General features: G+C 40.5%; 1 long non-coding RNA gene across 1 annotated transcript in view; it reads left to right on the forward strand.

The window, feature by feature from the left end:
- Positions 1-19,968, forward strand: part of LOC131380901 (uncharacterized) — a 43,044-nt gene extending 23,076 nt beyond the window's left edge. Inside the window, exons 2-5 of the long non-coding RNA XR_009209192.1 lie at positions 3,687-3,732; positions 6,936-7,152; positions 7,658-7,745; positions 19,826-19,968. This is a non-coding gene — a long non-coding RNA (uncharacterized LOC131380901). The remainder of the gene's footprint in view (positions 1-3,686; positions 3,733-6,935; positions 7,153-7,657; positions 7,746-19,825) is intronic.
- Positions 19,969-20,644: the final 676 nt, after the last annotated feature.

Consider the following 20,644-nt stretch of genomic DNA (forward strand, 5'->3'; position numbering starts at 1 on the left):
CAGAGCAGCTCGTGTCTGTTGAAAGGAGGAGGCTGAGCTCAACTCCCTCCAAAGGCGCCCCATACATAGAGGGCAGATGCAAGGGTGGCAGGCCTTAGATCATACAAGAAACTCTATGAATGCAGACTGCAGTATTAAATATCCTTAGTTTTAAATATGGCTTACATATTACAAAAATGCTAGGTCAGCCAAACAAAATGCATTACACATCTGCAGACCAAATATAGTCCAACAGTTTGATAAATTTTGATCATTTTTCTAAACTCACAGGACAGGGATTATTTTGTGTATTTTTGATAGAGATTGGAAGACTGAGGCCCAAAGAGGGAGAAAAGTCTTCTCAAGGTCAATTGTGAACAACAGTCCAGGCATGAACAGAAGCCCACTGTATGAGTCTGTTCTCACACTGCTTATAAAGACATGCCCCAGACTGGGTAATTTATAAAGGAAAGAGGTTTAATGGACTCACAGTTCCACATGGCTGGGGAGGCCTCACAATCATCGCAGAAGGTGAAGGAGAAGAAAAGTCACATTTTACATGTAGCAAGCAAGAGAGCGTGTGCAGAGGGACTCCCCTCTATAAAACCATCAGATCTTGTGAGACATATTCACTACCACAAGAACAGCACCAGAAAGAACCACCCCCATGATTCAATTACCTCCCACTGAGAGGTGACAATGTGCTGACAGCCCTCTCTCTCTCTCAGCACCTCCCTGGCCTCGGCGTCTGCTCTGGCTATGCTTGAGAAGCCCTTCAGCCTGCCGCTGCACTGTGGGAGACCCTCTCTGGGCTGGCTGAGGCTGGAGTTGGCTCCCTCTGCTTGCGGGAAGGTGTGGAGGGAGAGGCACCGGCGAGAACCAGATTGTGTGCGGTGCTCACGGGACAGCATGAGTTCTGGGTGGGTGTGAGTTCCTGCACTTGGAGCAGCCAGCCCCAGGAAGTGAGGGGCTTAGCACGCTGGCCAGCAGCTGCAGAGGGGGTGCCAGGTCCCCCAGCACTGCCAACCTGCCTGAGCTGCGCACAAATTCTCACCAGGCCTCACCTGTGGGGCATGGCTCCAGACCTGCAGCCCACCATGCCCGAGCCCCCCCACCCCGCCCGCAGTGGGCTCCTGCACTGCCTGAGCCTTCCCGACAGGAGCTGCCCCCGCTCCGTGGCACGTGGCACCCGCTCCCATCAACCGCCCAAGGGCTGAGGAGTGCAAGTGCGCAGCGCGGGACTGGTGGGCAGCTTTGCCCACGGCCCTGGCACGTGATCCACTAGGAGAAGCCAGCTTAGGAGAAGCCAGCTGGGCTTCTGAGTCGGGTGGGGACTTGGAGAACTTTTATGTCTAGCCAGAGGATTTTATATGCACTGGTCAGTGCTCTGTGTCTAGCTTGGGGGTTCATGGATGCACCCGTCATTACTCTGTGTGTAGCTAATTGGGTGGGGACTTGGAGAACCTTTATGTCTAGCTAAAGGATTGTAAATACACCAATCAGCACTCTGTGTCTAGCTCAAGGTTTGTAAATGCACCAATCAGCACTCTGTGTCTAGCTCAAGGTTTGTAAATGCACCAATCAGCACCCTGTGCCTAGCTCAAGGTTTGTAAACACACCAATCAGTGCTCTGTGTCTGGTTAATCTGGGGGGACTTGGAGAACTTTTATGTCTAGCTAGAGGATTGTAAATACACCAATCAGCACTCTGTGTCTAGCTCAGGAATTTTAAACGCGCCAATCAGCACCCTGTCAAAACAGACCAATCAGCTCTCTGTAAAACAGACCAATCAGCTCTCTGTAAAATGGACCAATCAGCTCTCTGTAAAATGGGCCAATCAGCAGGATGTGGGTGGGGTCAGATAAGGGAATAAAAGCAGGCTGCCCAAGCCAGCCGCGACAACTTGCTCTGGTCTAATTTTACAGTGTGGAAGATTTGTTCTTTTGCTGTTTGCAGTAAATCTTGCTGCTGTTCACTTTTTGGGTCCATACTGCCTTCATGAGCTGTAACACTAACCGCAAAGGTCTGCAGCTTCGCTCTTGAGGCCAGAGAGACCATGAACCCACTGGGAGGAATGAACAACTTCCAACGCCTCCCTTTAAGACCTGTAACACTCACTGCGAAGGCCTGCAGTTTCACTCTTGAAGCCAGGGCGACCATGAACGCACCAGAAGGAAGAAACAAACTCTGGACACACTATTTTTAAGAAACTGTAACACTCACCGCGAGGGTCCGTGGCTTCATTCTTGAAGTCAGTGGGACCAAGAACACACCAATTCTGGACACACCACCAAGTCACTCCCATGACACAGGGGAATTATGGAAACTACAATTCAAGAGGAAATTTGGGTGGGGACACTGCCAAACCATACCACCTGCATTCTCTGACCTCCAGTCCAGAGAAAAGAATAAAAGGAAGACACAAGCCTGGCCTGCGACCTGAAGTCATCCCCCAACAGGAGCGAGCCCAGATCTCAACCCTTACCTGTACAGCCTGGAAGTCAGAATGTAGAAAGGTGTTGTAGGGCCTGTGCATTTGGCTAATAGGTAACTTGTAAATTATGAAGAGCATACATACATTGACTTATATTATTAATATATTAGGAAGTGTGAATTATTAAAATATAAATATTTAAAACATTTTTGTCATATTTTTTGATACTGCTTCATTTTTGATATACTGGGGGGCCTAACAATAAAAGTGGTCTAGTCTGTCTGCACCTGTAAGAGACCCTGGCTAGATTTCATTGGCTTCTTTTCCCTGGTGTGGAAAATGGGGAAGGTATTCTTTTATCCAAAAATGGGGAAGGTATTCTTATATCCAATGAGTATTCTGAAGGCAGGCTGTACTATGTATATTTATTAATCCAACCTCCCGATTATCCTAAAGCAGAATTACATTTTACATATTAAAAAATCTAGTAACGTGCTCTTAATTGAAAACAAAATTACTTTCCCTTTGTTTACGTAAACTAACGAATCGTGTACCATTCTCAAGTTGTTTTATATGCGTTAAGGCATTCTATCGTAAGAGAAAGTCGTAAGTCTGTTCTATAGTTTTTAATATAAATAACTTCAGTTGTTTCTAATATTGACATATTGATTTGGTCACCTTCTTTCTTTTCTTATTAAAAGACCACAGCAGAAACACATATTATCTCACATCTGAAGAAATTTCAGAAAATATTCTTCCCGTAACTTCAGCCAATTCAAAATTAATTTCCTGTATCTTGTCCCACTTTTGTATTCTTATCCACAGATAAACCTGTGGCTCTCAATGGTAGCGCAGCATGCTTTGAGGATCAGGATTCAGTCCACGTTGTCATTCTCAGGGTTTACTGCTGGTTTAACTTATCTTTCATTCATAATCTCCTTACAAAGAGAAAATATTCTATGACTTTTATTTAAGCTACAGTCATTTGACTGTTGCAGTGATCAAACACATATTTTGTTAGCAGATGTGTTTGCCAGTAAAGACATTCTCAGGTTCATGCGTTTGTGTATATTTACTTAAATTGCACAAAAGACTTCATAATTACGAATTAGGAAAGCTTTAGGAGGTGAGTGTAAATTCCCCCATGTTTCTCATCTGATGAACATTGTTTATTTTAGCAAAATTTATCCGAAAATGTTCAGATAAGCCTTTGTTAGGCAAAGAGACTCAGAGAAGGACTATGATACAGTTAATTGAAACTCTTTTGTTCTAGGAGGACAAGGCGGCATAGAAAAAGCTGCTATCCAAGGTAGAGAAAGGTAAGGAAATGGATGAGATGCAGCTCAAATGCCCTAGTGGGCCAGGGGTGGGAGCCTTGGGTTTTCCATGGAGTATGAAGGGAATTGGGTGTTTGAAGGAAGTGAATTTTGAATTGGGCTTGAAAGATGTTCATGCCAAGAAGGAGGAAAGCTACTGCTGGTGATGGATACACAACAAACACAGAAGTCGCTTTATAGAATGCACACTTAATGGGGCTGTGTCACCCGGGAGGTAAAGAGCCTTACACTTTTTAGGTATAAAGCATCAATATACATACAGCAGTAAAAAGATATGCAACATATTTGGGGTATTAAAATAGCATGTGGGATGATTGTTTAGGGTAACAATAATGAAAGCTGAGCAGCACTGCTTCAGAGAGGTAAGATATGTTCCATTTGGAATATTTACATTTTAGAAGACAGAACATGATGGTTAAAAGTGTTCTCTTCAGTGAGGGACGGAGTAAGCATTTTCTGAACTGACCCCAGTGGCCAAAGATGGCTGCATATATGATAAATGAAAAGCAAGGGTCTAGACTTTCCCCAAAACCAGGGGTACTGCCTCATGTTTTACCATTGCCTGTCACTTCCTCGGGTTTATAAAACAATAGGTGATGATGGTCCCAGAGTAATTAAGACTTCATGTTGATTTTATAGACCCCTGAACAACCTGAAGAATCACATATGAACATATACTGCATGGATACATCTCAAAATTGGCGTTAAATGAAACATTCTAGAAACAGGACACGAGTCCAGGCACCATTATTCATACTAAAAACAAACCCAAAATTTTCAACTTGTGTTCTATGCGTGTTTTGGGACAATTGCCAAACACATTAGTATCTCGGGGCAGAAAGGAAATAGAAGTGAAGGGAAGGAAAAAAACTAGCATGAAGCAAAAAGGAAGCACTTCACATAAACCAACAATAGCATGATATTTGTGAAATACTATAATTGAATCCACTCTGAATCTGCAGTCCAAAGTATTTAAAATAGGAAATAGGTGAATGAAAGAAAGTTCATAGATTCTTATCTTGATGGGATCTCAGCACGGATGTCTGATTTGCCAATTAAATTATTCGAATTCAAGATTTTCATTTCTGGACTTGCGGAGTAACTGGGACCTAATATACCCTTTAGTCTTAGCAATTTTTAAAGAGTAAAATTATTTGAGATGAGTTTTCAGGCCTTAGATAACAAAAAATGCAAGGTTAGGAGTTGAGCGCTTGGGCTGAGAGAACGTTGTAATTGTCCACAAGTTCACCTCTAGTTTAAACAGAAGTTTGCCCACCTGTTTCTGCTTCCTATTGAAATTATTGTGAAATGTACATAAGCACTGGGTTAATTTATTGTGGGAAGGGATGCACTTCAGAAGGAATATTTGAATTGTGAATTAGAAAAAAGGGTGTAACAAAATCCGTGATTTCTGGGGAACTATTTTAATTCACTTTTGCTTGAAATGGGAGGTGGTACACAGCATCTGTCAGATTCCCTGCTACAACGTGAATACAATGTTACATTTGTATTTTGTTTATATATTTCTTTTTGCCACCTCTCAAACATTCTTTTACCCAGTGAATGGTAAATGGTTACAGATACAATTTTAATTACATATACCTGGGGCTGGTATGGACAGAGTGTCATTTTGATATGTATCATGATTTGCTTAAATTATTGCTCCAACCTGGGTGTCAGAATATGATAATTATTGCTTGGCACAAAGCAGACATCACTGTGATTTCTTCCTCCTCTTGCCACTTCACCTCCAAAATCTGTCCCTTTATACTGAATTCTAGAAGATATAAACCAAGTTACCTGAATACTGTCGCAGAGCTTCCGGGTACATTTTTCGGGGCGGTGGTCACCATAATCATTGTTTCGTAGCAAAGCCTTCCTAAAAACCTATCCAGCCATGCGTTCATGCCTGTCCATGAATAGGTGGAAAAATCCAACCTGTTCAACGTGGGAAATAGCTCAGGGTTCAACAGGAATGCTAAAGGAGATTTCCCTTGTGATAAAACACAGTGCCAACTTCTTAGTTGCGTCACTGCAATATGAAACAAGAAACAGTCTAGGGAAGTACCCTTCGAGAGAAAATGGACTTCACCTTCAGGAACTCCACAGGTAAAAGCTAAAACCTGCATTAAGCACAACCATGGTTTGAAGCTTAAGATGGCACCAGATAAAAGTGAGTCCAGTGTGAGCAGAGTGAATTCTAACTGGGTGACTCTAGTTAGGATCAGGTGGAAATTTTTTTTTTTAAATATACTTGTCAGGTATTGTAGGGGCAGACAGATCCACAGTTGGAAGCAGGAGCAAAGTAAGGATATGGAATTCATAAGGGTTTTCTGCACTGTCTGTGACTCAATTTGAGATCACTGGCTGACAGGCCTTTCCTGATATTGATCTTACAGGTGATGCATAGCAAGAGATGCTTTAACACAAAGCAAATTCACTGTCTCTCTCTGATCAGAGGACATCAGTCACTCAACCTTTCTATGTATTTGTTGCCATACGTGATACTTAACCCAATTGCAAAGTTCCACAGATGAAATACAAAGTTTAAAAATAAAATTCCTACACAATGTGAAACAGCTGTGCCTGGACCACTCCACTTCCTATCATTTTATACTTTCATGTACACACATGCCCACTGTCCTTTGAAAGTAATCCCACCTCCTGTAATTAGAGAGAAATTGTCATCAAGGGCAAGAAGATAGTTTATATTTTGCCAAATGCTGGAAATCAAGCATCTGTTCTACACACAAGTTTAAGTGATCGGCTATCACTCAGATCAAAGAGAAAGCAACCAGAGAAACCTCAATCTAGATCAACTTCAGATTGGTCTGGAGTCTGCCTTCCTGTGACATCTGGTGTGCTCTGCTTGTTTGGTACGTATCAACTATGAACGTGAAGACTGAGTTGCAATTTTAAAAAATAATGCATATTCAAATGGCAGCCAGGTACTAGAAGCAGACATTCCTACAAATGCAACTGTGTCTTGCATACCTGGATATCTTTGGTACATAGCATAGACATAATGCTTAATGTTCATTGAATTAACTAATTATCCAGATAAAATGATAAATAAATAGGGTGCAAATGAGAAGGCCAATGTACTGAATAACACTGGGGAGTTGGAATCTAGTTTTAAGTCTGTCACTTCTTGACCTTAAATAATATAACTTTCTCCATCACAGCTATAGAGAAACCCTCTAACTAATGAAGAACTGACTTGCGTGCTGTATGAGGCCCTGGATTTTTGTCATCGTAATTATATTCCAGATCAAAGACAGGCATGGGTGTCTACGTGCAAGGTTATGACTATGGACTCTAACTGAACCAAATGGGCAGGCCAAGGCTCAGTCTTAAATGGTCTGCAGTAGGGGGCATTGCTTTGATTTGGAGGAAGAGGAGGTAAGCAATTGACCAGTTCTGGTTCCAACAAGCAATATGTCAAGTCACATTAGTTGCAAATTTAGACGCATTTTTTGGGAGATAACGTTACCTGGAAATGCTTTTCTACCTAATTTATTTTCTTTTTTGGATATTTTACTGCTTTCATTTTCAGTTTTATTTTAGCTTCTAGCACATAGAGATTTTATATCTTTCTTGAAGCATTTGCTAGGCATTTATGAAAAAAAATCTCTAATCTAACATGTCTAGGTTATTGCAAATGAAAGTATTTATTGGTCATTTTACTTTTATTGTTTCCTTTTTCTTTTCTGGATTTTTTTTTCTTTCTTTTTTTGAGACAGGGTCTTTCTTGCTCTGTTGCGCAGGCTAGAGTGCGGCGGCACGATCATGGCTCACTGTAACCTTGAACTTCCAAGCTAAAGTGATTCTCCTGTCTCAACCTCCATAGTAGCTGAGACTATAGGCATGCTCCACCACACCCGGCTAATTTTTTATTTTTTTGCAGAGACTGGGATTCTCGCTGTGTTGCCCAGGCTGATCTCAAACTTCTGACCTCAAGTTATCCTCCCACTTCAGCCTTACAAAGCACAGGTGTGAGTCACTCAGCCGGACCTTTTGTGTTCTTTATACTTTTGTGTCTTTAACTGTTTATTCCAGCTTCCTGGAACCTTCATATATTTGAGATTGTTACTTTCCCACCATAGCTTAATGGCCTCTTTTCACTCGCTTTCCTTTCACAGTTAAAGAGTTTTTGGTGTTCTCTCCTTATTTCTTATTTATCAAAAAGCCCTTTCACCTTATTTATCTCATGAGGAGTTGGTTTTTAGTCCACTGAGAACTCTTCTTTTTTTCCCCCTTTTTTTCAAACAAACATCTATACAAGCCAGGGTTTCTGATGGGCAGAAGCTGGGCCTACAAAATAGTTCTCTTACTTGTAGACACTCTGGGCTTCTGAGTTACACAGTTGACCTCCCAGGATGAGGTTCTTACTACCTTTGGAAAATTGCATTTTCCAAAATGGCCACTGCAGTTTCTCCCACCCCGCATGCACTTGCTACAATCAGGGGTTTTTAGTTTTGTTTTGCTTTGTTTTCATTTGTTTGTTTTTGCTGGAGTGCAGTGGCATGATTTCGGCTCTCTGCAATCTCTGCCTCCCAGGTCCAGGCAATTCTCCTGTCTCAGCCTCCCGAGTACCTGGGACTGCAGACATGCACCACCACACCCGGATAGTTTTTGTATTTTTAGTAGAGACGGGGTTTCACTGTGTTGGCCAGGCTAGTCTCAAACTCCCGACCTCAAGTGATCCACCCGCCTCAGCCTCCCAAAGTGCTGGGATTACAGGCATGAGCCACCACGCCTAGCCATAGATAAAAGAAAGTGGCAACCAAGGAGATGTGGACATAACTCTCACATCGTGAGACATTAAATAATTTAATGACTGTATTTATATTCTTGTGGGGAAATAAATGCCAAGGTACAGAATTTAAAGCCATGACCTTCTTTATCATTTATAAAGATTGGACTGCAAGAAGAGTGAAGCCTTCCAGAGGCTGAGACCAAAACATTCTAGTTCCTAAGACACCAAAATTGTGAGCTTTTTTTAATGCCTGAATTTATCCAAAATTTCTCCAGTTCCCTGAATCATTCTAAGCATTATTTGTGATCTTCAAGAGAGAAGGGACTTTTTATTCATTAGGAATATAGCTTTGAAATAAAATTTAATATGCACTTAAAAAGAGATCAATATATTTTTTAAAAAGAGATGAAATATACCTTTGAAAACAAGAGGGGGTCTCAGTATTTGTTCAAAAGAACAAAAGAGAGTGTGACTTTGAAATTCTATAAAGGGGTTATGATGTCTGTTTGCTTGAAAAAGAGAAGCATTAGGATATTTTTAATCATTGGGTTTTTAAATAAACCAATGTCAGGAACTTCTTTTGATTCTGGAGACTGCTGTCCTCGTCTATATCCCCAATATTTGGTATGGTGTAGGCATGCATTCAGTGTTTGTTAAATAAATAATGGCTGAAATCATCAAAGGCCAAGCATTCAATATTCACGTTAACCTCACAATGTGCGGAAGTACCACTTATTATCAACTATTTACTACATAACCTAACTATGGCATAGGAAGGATAAATAACTTCTCCAAAGACACATAGTAAGAAGGCAGAGCTGGAACTTCAACCCAGGCAGTCTGACTTCAGGGTCTAAGCCCCAAATTCCCAAGAACTAAGTGCCAAGAGGGGACGCAGAAAGTAGGGAAAATAAAGCAGAAAGAAGAAAGGTGAGAAAGAAAAAAAAAGAAATGCTGTTGGCCCTTAGAGAATCATTAACAATATTACACAGGGCAAATTCAGAATATTTGGGCGAGAAGCATGAGTGGAGCAAAATGAGGACTGAACGAGGAGACAGGATGTTGAGATGAGATCTGGTCCTTTGAGACAGAGAGGAGACAATGACAGACATGCTGTGGCAGATAAGGGCAACAGTGGGACAGCAGAGGCAGGGGAATCCTACCTGAGTTCCCTGTCCCTCTAGGAATTGAGAAGCAGGTGCTTTCCAATAGCACAGAGGGTAGGGATTAGTTGGGCGGTTGGGAGAAAGACCCAACCTCTGTGCTTTCTGATAGCACAGAGGGTAGAGATTAGTTGGGCGGTTGGGGGAAAGACCCAGTGAGGAAGATGCCTGGATTCATGTCATAGAAGACTTGGGTGGCCATGAGGTCAGCTCAGGGCTGGAGACCACGAACTAGCAGAGAAATCAAATCCACTCCCCCGGGATATTCTCCCAATAGCCTTTGACAACCTAGGTGCAGATATCATCTATGTGGGTGTTGGAATTTGTCAAGAGTTTATAATTGGCTGGGTAGGCACAGTGGGAAGATAAGAGAGCTAGATGTTGATTATCTTTTTACAGGATAATTAAGAGGAGGTCCTGCGATGTCTACACTGGATAGGAAGTTCATCAAAAGGAATTTAATTGACTGAAAGAAACATGAAGGGGTTGAAAGAGAATGGGGCTAAGTGAGGTCTAAGGGCAGGTATTAAGAAGGAAGGTGCAAGAGAACCTTTGCCTATGGAAGGTGTGACTCAAGATGGGGGTTCACCCACATTTCAATAGGAGACCTCACAGGTGGGGCAGGGTTCAAGTGCAGACCATGGGAAAAGCCTGCTGAAATGCAGCCAGTATCCTTCTGTAAGCCACTCATGAGCACACCAGGCTGGGACGAGGCTGCTGAGTTCAACCCAACATCTTGTATAAAGCAAAGACTTCACTGTCTTCCTCTGACAGTCTTCAGAGGGATTATGAAAATGTGTCAGGGAAGTGCCCATGTAGCCAGTAAAAAGAAAAAAAAAAAAAAACCAGTCATCCCAGGATTACTTAGGAATTATTCAACTTGAATTACGTTGTTTCTTCAGGAATGAATCTCTCATGTGAAATACATTCTCCCTACATGTTTATATACTTTAAGTATTTCATATAAGCTGCTATATAAACTGTGATTTTACTACTCTGAGCCTGTGTTAAATTGTTGTAAAATAAGAATCATAATAATGCCTGCATCAAAGAAACACCATAAGGATAAATTTAGACCGTATATAATGCCCCCTCTCTCTTTCATTTAGATCCCAAGTTCTGATGTCAGGAAAAGTTAGCTGAAAAATCACTGGTATTTTTGCTTTCTTGGCTAAATAAATTGGCACCTTAATGGAGCAATGTCATTAACTAAGTTTACAATCTATTCAGCAAACCAGCTGTGAAATAATGTGATTCTTGATGCTTTATTACTAATTTAGGTGGTATCTATTATTTCCAATTATTCAAATCAAGTAATATTGCATTAGCATTTCATGTCACATAATGGTTAAACTGGCATGTCTTCAATTTGAATGAAATATAACTTCAATCTGTATTTACAGAAATGGAAAAAAATCTCTGCTCACTGATTTACACAAGACCTTCTCTTTTGGAAAAGTTACTCTTGCTGGGAAAAGTCTTGGCAAAGGTGCTTGGGTTGGGAATGTCTCTGACTAATGGGCAACACTGCCTCAGGAAGGGAGAGATGAGGGTCCGTGGCAAGGTAACAGCTAGGAACCCGGCTCTCCTGGGATCAAGGGGAGTGGAGGTCAAGGAGTGGTGAGAGAGGAGGATGGAGAGAGATGGGGATGGGGAGCGGTGAGATGAGGCAGCTGGAACCGTTTCCTGAGACCTTGGATGTCCTCAGTAAAGTGCATAAATGGGGTTTGTGAACCTGGACATGCTGATGTTTGGAGCTGCCAATCATTTGTCACGGAAGGCTGTCTAATACATTGTAGGATTTTAGCAACACCACTGGACTCCAACCAAAGGATAGCTGTGGCATCCCCCTTCACAGTCCTGCAAACCAAAAATGTCTCCAGATGTTGCCAAAATTCCCCAGGTTGAGGGGAGAAAGTGGTGAAATTTCTTGTGGCTGAGAACCATTTAAAGGAACTCCTGAAATCCTCGTTGGGACTGGACATTTACGGAACCAGAAGAAGGGGCTCAGTATGGTGACTTGATTGACTCATAGTCAAAATGACAAAGAAAAAAAAGACTTCGCCAAAAGAACTGTAAAGGGGTGACCATGAGGAAGTAAGGCCACAGATATTTCAGACATTGTGTGGGGATGGGGGACAGTCCCAGGTCCTGGCAGAGCTTCGCCAGGTGTAGTTCTGTAGGTTACTCAGAAACCTGGGGGCTCATAGATCATATTCATAATTGTGTTTTCTTGTTTGTTTTTAAATTCACACTTTAAAAGAACCATTCGAGTGAACTATAAAACTGGCCAAAAAAATCAATTTAAATTTATGTAAATATTTTAGGGAAGGAGAGGTCTTACTGAAAATGGTTGGGTGTTGTTAACACTGCTTCCAACTTGAGCATGGGTTCTGAGGGAGGTGAGCCTTGGGTCACTTTCTCATTATGCATTTATGTAGAGATACTCTACTACTTTTGTAATTATAAAAAGAAAAAAATGCATCAAAACTTAAAAGCACCATTATAATTGAAGACACACAAAAAAGTCTCAGTGTTTCAGAATGAGGGCCTGTTGGGGGCCTGAAGTGGCATTACTCTCTTAGAAGCAGGATCACCCTGCAGGTGCAGATGCTGCAGGACATTTTAAAACATGTTTAGACCCCGCCAAAGATTTGCTATCACTTGTCTCTGCGTAGCTGAATGGAAGCTGCTGTGCCAGGCATGGAGTGTAATCCCAGCACTTTGAGTGGCTGAGGCAGGAGGATTTCTTGAGCTCAGGAGTTCAAGACCAGCCTGGGCAAAATAGTAAGACCTTGTTTCTGAAAAAGGTTAAAAAGGAAACTGCTCAACATAAGGAGGTAATGAGGTACTGAGGAACATAATGAGGTACTGGGCAAAATAGTAAGACCTTGTTTCTGAAAAAAGTCGAAAAGGAAACTGCTCAACATAATGAGGTAATGAGGCCTCTGGTCCACATGCACCAAGGTGTTACCTTTTCTCATCACCTTGAAGCATCCAGGTGTTGAATGGGGCAAGGTTGAATCCCTTTAGTTTGCAAGTTTAGGGGTGGGCAATAGACTAAATGAAAATGCATTTGATGAGGAAGATGACGCATTTCTCATATCCACAGAAGCTATGCTCACTCCTTTTGTTAGACTATGTACATCAGATACAGGCTCAGCTTACATTAGCTTCTATCCAGCCAAATTATAGGGGTTTCCTGCCTGGATGTGATTGCCAAATATTGCAGTTTTCTCCCCAGACCCATAAAAAACTGTCTCTGAGACCAAAAGGATGAAAACAAATTGTTTTATCTTTAACTCAAAAGTGCAAAGAGGCTGCTCTGGCTCACTCCTACCTCCATATGTGTAGCTCAAAACCACATTTGTGGAGGAGTCAAAAAGCATTTACCAAACTCCTGAATCTTTCTTTAAAGGGACCACTTATTTACATTGTTTTTGCCATTAAAAAAATTGCATCTATTTAAGCTGTATAATATAATGTTTTTTATCTTAATATACATATATAGTGATATAGTGAAGTGATTACTATAGTTAATGACAACAACAGCAACAAAAGAAGGAGATCCTGCCATTCACAATAGTAAACTGGACGAGCCTAGAGGACATTATGTTAAGTAAAATAAGCCAGACACAGAAAAAAACAAAAAACAAAAAAAAACACTGCATGATCACACTTACATGTGGAATCTTAAAAAAAAAAAATACATAAAATGGAGACTAAATATTTAACAAGGGCAGGGGGTGAAGGCAGGAAAGGGGAAGATGGAAATCAGTGTGCGCAGCTGCATTCACGGGGCATAAAAAAGTCTAGAGACCTACAGTGCACCATGAGGACTATAGTTGTAAATATTCTATTATAGGCTAGTAATTTGCAAAAAGAGTAGATTTTAGGTAGTCTTACTATACACATACACAAAATAGATAGTTTGCCTTTAAATCAGTGTATTAGTCCATTTTCACACCGCTATACAAAATACCTGAGACTGGGTAATTTAAAAAGAAAGAGGTTTAATTGACTCACAGTTCTGCATGGCTGGGGAGGCGTCAGCAAACTTACAATCATGGTAGAAGGGGCAGCAAGTCATGTCATACATGGCAGCAGGAGAGAGAGACAGAGAAAGGGGAGGTGCCACTTTTAAACTATCAGATCTCTTGAGAACTCACTATCAAGGGAACATCACGGGAGAAACCGCCCCATGATCCCATCACCTCCCACCAGGGTTTTGCCTCAACACATGGGGTTTACAATTGGAGATGAGATTTGGGTGGAAACATAGAGCCAAACCGTATCAATCAGACTCCAGAGTTAACCAGGGAGCACAGCAGGATGAGCTCAATGTTCCTTATTACCTGAGACATTTTGGACTTTGAAAAATCATTTTTAAAAGATTTCCCTTGGTATATATACAATATGTGAATTCTTGCTCACACATAGCACACATAAACAAAGTCACAAATGAAACCTTCCCTCTATTAAAAAAATAGACTTAGGAAACAGCTTCCAAACAGGAGGAAAAGGCTGTCAGCTACACTGTTTCCTTTTCAAAAGATACATCAAGAAAATAACCAACTTTATTAAATGGTTCCACCAGTTTTGAAGGAAGCCATTGAACTTCTTTCACAAATTTCATCCCAGCCATCTGAGAGAGAGGATGGTTTTATAAAACTGTGCCATAATGCAAATATTTTAATTGTGTCTCAAAAAATGAGAAGCATTAATCTATTATACTATGTAGATAATAAACATAAAAAACAAACCAATTCAGACGTACAGACTTCCCTGTGAACTTTAAGGCTGCTCTGGGAAAGGAGGTTGAGGGTGTAAGAGGCCTTAGGACCTAAAAGGATAGGGAAGAACACAATATTTGTTTTAATTTAAAGAAATAGCAAAGTTGAGAATGCCAGCCCTGAATAACTTGATTTGTTTGTTCACTATGAAATGAAAGTTTCAGGAGAGTGTGGAGACAGAATCTGGTCTAATAACTTTACTTGCCACTAATTTGATATCTCATGACACAGGCTGTCAACTTTTCCATGGAAGTAGAAAATTCCAGTGTTCAGGATGGTCTTGGAATTCTAAACTGGCTTTGTTCATACTGGGCATGGCAGGCAGAGGGGGCATTGTAACCAATCACAAATTTTCTTTTACATCATTGGAGACACAAAACGACATGTCCTTCCCTGATTTATTCAGGGTTGTTTTCTACCAAAGGAGCTTGCATGTTAAGCTGTTGAACATTTGTATATCTTCTTTTGAGAAATGTCTGTTTAGGTCCCTTACCTATTTTTTTTAAATCAGGTTATTTGTTTTCTCACTATTGAGTTGTTTCAGATCCTTATGTATTTTGGGTATTTTGAGTTTGTTTTTGTATATGATGTGAGATAAGATCTAATTTCATTCCTCTGCATGTGACTGTCTAGTTTTCCTCAGTACCATGTGTTGAAAAGATTGTTCTTTCCCCACAGTGTGTTCTTGGCACCTCTGTGAAAAACTACTTGGCTGTAAATGTGTGGGTTTACTTCTGGGCTTTCTATTCAGTTCCATTGGTTAATGTGTCTGTTTTTAGGCCAATACCATGTTGTTTTGTTTACAGTAGCTTTGTAATATATTTTGAAGTTAGGTAGTGTGATATCTGCAGCTTTATTCTTTTTGCTTAAGATTGTAGGGTCTTCTGTGGTTCCACATGAATTTTCAATTTTTTCTTCTATTTCTGTAATTTATTTGTAAGTGTAGGGGCCTTTTCTTTGTAATGTCTTTCTTTATTTGAGCAGGTGAATTTCAGAGAATGTAGTACCTGCTGATATTAAGGAAGTGCTCACTTGGAAGCAGAGCACACAGAAGCCTGCCTGTCCCTCTCATACCCTTGAGAAGGACCAGTCTGTCTTTAGGGGACTCAGGTGCCTATTCTAATGAAAACAGAAAATTCGAGAACCGGGGTAGAATCAAGTCCTGTGCAACCCTGCAGAGGCAGTTGGACAGGGCTTCAGCACAGGTCTGTGCTTTGTTCATGAGTCATAGAAGTGGCATCTCAGATCAGCCTGTTTACAGGGCAACTGCAAAACGCTTTACTCCCGGACTGTTTCTGATCTCATTCAGGGGAATGGTACCGACCATGATTTCCTACTCTTTATTGCCTCATGTAAATACATGAATCAGTATCGGTTTGGTAGACTCTTAATAACCTGATGAAACTATTGAAAAAATATTTGGAGCAAGTAACGTATGTTAACAATGAAGAAAATAGTGTTATTTCACTGGTTACATATTAATGGACAGAAAGAAATAAAGTAGATTACGATATTTCCCTCTATGAGCTAGGAATCTTCTGCTTATATGATGAATAAACAGCAAGGTTTCCTTCACTTGTCCAGCAAATAAACAAATTGGATAATGTCATTTTTTGGCTCAATATTAAAACTAAACATTGGATATGATTCCAAGTGGTTTCCTGTCCTGCTTAGAATAAAGTCCAAAATCCATATTAGGACCTTCAAGGTCCTATGTTGCTTCTGGATGTCTTGACCATGGTGTTCCCAGATACTATTCATTGGATTCTTGCCATATTGTCCTCTTTGCTTTGCCTCAAATACCCCCAAGGACACACCTGCTCTTCTTTCTTCCTTCCTGGAAGTCAATTCCCCAAATGTTTTCCTCACTTTGTTCAGTCTCTGTTCAAATTCGACCCTTTCAGAGAGGGCATCTTGAACTTCCTGTATGAAACAATACTATTTGTCATCCTTTAACCCCTTGGTCTACTTTAAATTGTTATCTTTAACCATTACTTGATATTATATGGCACCTGTTTTTTCTTTTGTTTATTTTCAACTCCTTATACCAATTGCTTTCAAATGATTTTGTTCATGACTCAGCATTGTGGTAAGAGTTCCTGTGAAAATAGTAAAGGAAATAATAAGTTGGGCTAATGGATTAATTAGTACTGGAAGGATGTAACCAACATTTTCGGGGTATGGACCCAATAGCTTATTTAGCTGACCTTACTTTAGGATGTGGTGTAATAGGTAGCAAAAAACAACAAACAAACAAATGAACAAATGAAAAAGAAAAACAATCTCATGACTCTATATGCACACAAATGTTCCATTGATCAATATTCACTTCTACCATATACAATCTGACTCGGAAATAGTGTATTCTATTTCCTTTTTAAAAAAATGTTGTATTCGCCACTGCACTCCAGTGAGATTCTGTCCCCCAAAAAAATCTCCAGCCACCGAATTAATTTTATGGTCAATGGACTTCAAACTGCAGATGGGAAGGTCCTGCGTTAGACTATAAAGTCTGTGCAAGGAAGGGCTCAGTGAGTTTTGTACACTGCTGCAAAACAGGTTGCTACTGTTTTGATACCACATGCAAGGGGATGAAAACAATTTGTGTTGAATGAATGAATACATTTAAAAAGGGTTCCTCTTATGTCCCTGGTACTGAACTAGGCACTGGGAATATTATGATGAAGACTACAGATATGTTAACAATTTGTTACACGTAGATCAGGAGGAAGATTAAAAAGTAAACACATGCAACCATTTTGTATATTTAGTCAGCAAATACAAGGCTGCAAGAGCCCGCTAGTTGCCGGAGGTATGGGATACAAAGATGGATAAGCCTTACTTGATGAACAGTGCAAACTGCTGTCAGAGTGGCCGGCAACAGTTTCAGAATAACTAGTTATTTTGTCAAGTGTCATTAAATGAAAATCTACCATGGCCCACTGTCATCAGTGGTTGGGTTCATAACCCTATGGAACACATGTCATAATTTAAGCAATTCCGCTGTACTGAGGATATTGAACAATGTTATTGAAAAAAAATCTGTGATTCTTTGTTTGCAAAATGAAAATGCAGACCAGAGAGCTTTCTCTGGGCCATTTTATATCTCTTTGTGCCAATCGAAAGTCCCACAAAAACATATTGATGTCTGCTTTGATAGAAGAATAAAAATTATTTTAGTGTGCCTGCTGCAATTTAATAATGGTCAGACTAATTGGAGAGTCTGTTTGTGACACTTTATTTCTCCATAACTGTGACAGTGTTTTTGCATACTTTCCACTGACATTTTCCAAATTTGCAGAGCTAGAATCAACAGAAAAACATCAGTAGCTGCGAAACTATATAATGCAGAAAGTCCATTTTATTAATTCCTTATTTCAAATAAAGATACAATCCAAGTGCACAGGCAGGAAACATTAAAATGGAAGGTAATTCCATAAATACGCATTAAGCTACCACTGCATTCCCAATACAGCCCTAGATATTCAGAGGCTTCAGTGATAAAATGTTTGTGTATTTGGTTGTTTGCTTGATTGGTTTGTTGTTGCTATAGGGTCTTGCTCTGTCACTCAGGCTATGAGTGCAGTGGCTTGATCTGGGTTCGCTGTAGCCTCTACCTCTTGGGCTCAAGTGATCCTCCCACCTCAGCCTCCTGAGTAGCTGGGACTACAGGCACACACCATCATGCCTGGCTAATTTGTGTATTTTTTTTTTTTTTTTTTTTTTGTAGAGATTGGGTTTCACCATGTTGGCCAGGCTGGTCTCAAATTCCTGGGCCCAAGGGATCTGCCTGCCTCGGCCTCCCAAAGTGCTGGGACTACAGGTGTGAGCCACCATGCCCGGCCTACTTGTTTTTATTTTTCCCCTTTGTGAAAAGATGCTTTACTGCAACCAAGAAAAAATTGCAAGGTAATACATTGCAGTGTATTTTGTAAACTCTTGATGCACTAGAACTTGGGAGGTGGGAAGCAGTCTGAGGAGCATGGTGTGACGGGAAGCAGTATGAGGTGGGGTCAGAGGGCAACAGTGTAGAGTAAGCAGAAGATCCTGAGTGTAACCTCCTTTATTAGTCAGTGCTAACTTAACCTCCTGGGGAGTACTTACAGAAATGACTGCAAGTACAGTAACAGGGAACAAAAAGCCAGAAACTAAATAAATGTACTTGGATGTACATCAGAAAACTCAAGTGTAGAAACCACACATTGCTTATGTTGGTTATTTATAGTCTCAACTTTGATTTCTGCAAAGTGGATATGATATATCTTCTCCACTACTTCAAGCATAGTCCAGCTCCTGTGACTTTCTTGTCCATCTATGATTTTATTCTCACCTCAGTCTATTAGAATTTATTTTTATTGTCCTTTGACAATAAAAATAATATTTATTTGAACAAGACAAAATTCTGAAGTTTGTTGCATCAAAGGGCGAATCAACTTCCAATTTTGAATTACTACATGCTTGTGGAAAATGAAGAGCTCAATGTAAGAATATGATGTAATTGTTAAATATTTATTCTCTGGTCTTGGTCAAATTGCATTATAATTTTTGGAACAACACAAAATGAGTAGCAATGTAAAAAACTCACTAATAAATGTCACACAAGAAAGGAATTGAGGTTGTAATTATTTTTAGCAACCTCTTGGAAACCATTAAGCTGTGGTTTTGAGATGGAGATCCAGGCATTGTGCAGTTCCTTCATCCATAAGCCTGTTGGACAGATCCTACCTGAAATATACTGAAGTAGAAGGGATATTGATTTCCATGAGTTCTGAGAAGGTGGCAAAGTCTAAGAGATATTGGATGTAGGGCTGGATTATGCAAGCTGTACAGCTCTGGATTCAGATCTTCACCTTAAGTCTTACCAGCTGGGAGGCCCCGGGTAAGCTAACATCATGGATCCTCCGTTTCCTCATCTCTAAGCTCTAGATTATAATTGTATCTTTTGCACAGTGTTGAGAAAATTAGACCGTCTGTGCAAGTTAGCAGAAAAATGTGTTTCATGTGATGCTACAATAAGTTTGGCCACTGTTTTCAGTGACATCGTGCATATTGTAACCGTGTTTTCTAAAGCTATAAAACCCTTATGGATTCTATCCAATATAAATGCAGATTTGCATATTAAAGGGAATTCTTTTACCTGAAAGTGTTTAAAAAGTAATGTTGTTTGTGCCAATACTATTGGGAGGATTCAGGCCACTTGTTATCAAAAGCAGAAAGTTTGGCATTTTCCAACACTCTTGACCCCTCCTCATGGTCCCCTGGGTGGCCTCCATGAATGCTTTACTTCATAACAGTTTTCTGAGGCCAACTCAACTTCCTTAGGATTTCAGCTATTTTTTTTTTTTTTTCTGTCCTCTTAGGTATACAGAGGGTTAGTCTGGAAATACTACAATCCATGGATGAGCTCAGCCTCTAAGCAAGACTGCTCCTGGAGAAAAGTATTATTGCCCAATCAGCCCTCCCCTCAATTAAGAGCAGGCTCAACTTACAAGTACTAGTGTTGGGGGACAAAAATCTATCAGCAAAATAAAGCAGCTAACAAACTTCTACTAGACCCTGTGGTTAACTTTTTCCCATGTGTTCAAAATTGAAAGCTGATTGCAATATCACTTTTAATCAGTAGAACACATTACATGGCCACACAATTACAAAAATGGTGCAACTGCTGATATCAAGAAGGTCATCCTTGTAGCCATGGTCGGAGCTTAGCAAAAACTGCACTTTCTTAAATACACTATTCTTAAAATAGATGAAGGCAGAATCTCCAACACTGAGAGGTGATGGAAAAGTACCCACAAGCCAAAAGTGACAAGTGGTGCTGCTTCAGAGCAGAGAGGAAAATGGTTTCCTTCTGATTCTGTCATCCAGCCATCCACTAGGCAGGAGAAAGAAATGGTGCTTGTGTTTCTCAAAGACTCCTTCAAGTGTAGTCTCTGGGTCTCCAAGGGGGATGGCTTTTACCTGCCTCCATTTGCTGCTCGTGTATTCAAGAAATATTTACTGGGTAATAACCATGTAGCATGGAGGGTATTCACAAGGCCAGCAAAAAACCAACAAGCAAAACATTGACAAGAATAAAGCTGGAGTTACCTGCAAAGTATTATAGGAGCAGAGATGAGGAGTGACTAACCTTGTCCAGGAAGACAGGACACGGAAGAAGTGACATTTGAGCTGGGTTT

The sequence above is a fragment of the Hylobates moloch genome, unplaced genomic scaffold, assembly GCF_009828535.3.
Source record: "Hylobates moloch isolate HMO894 unplaced genomic scaffold, HMol_V3 SCAFFOLD_12, whole genome shotgun sequence".
In the NCBI taxonomy this organism is placed as follows: Eukaryota; Metazoa; Chordata; class Mammalia; order Primates; family Hylobatidae; genus Hylobates; species Hylobates moloch.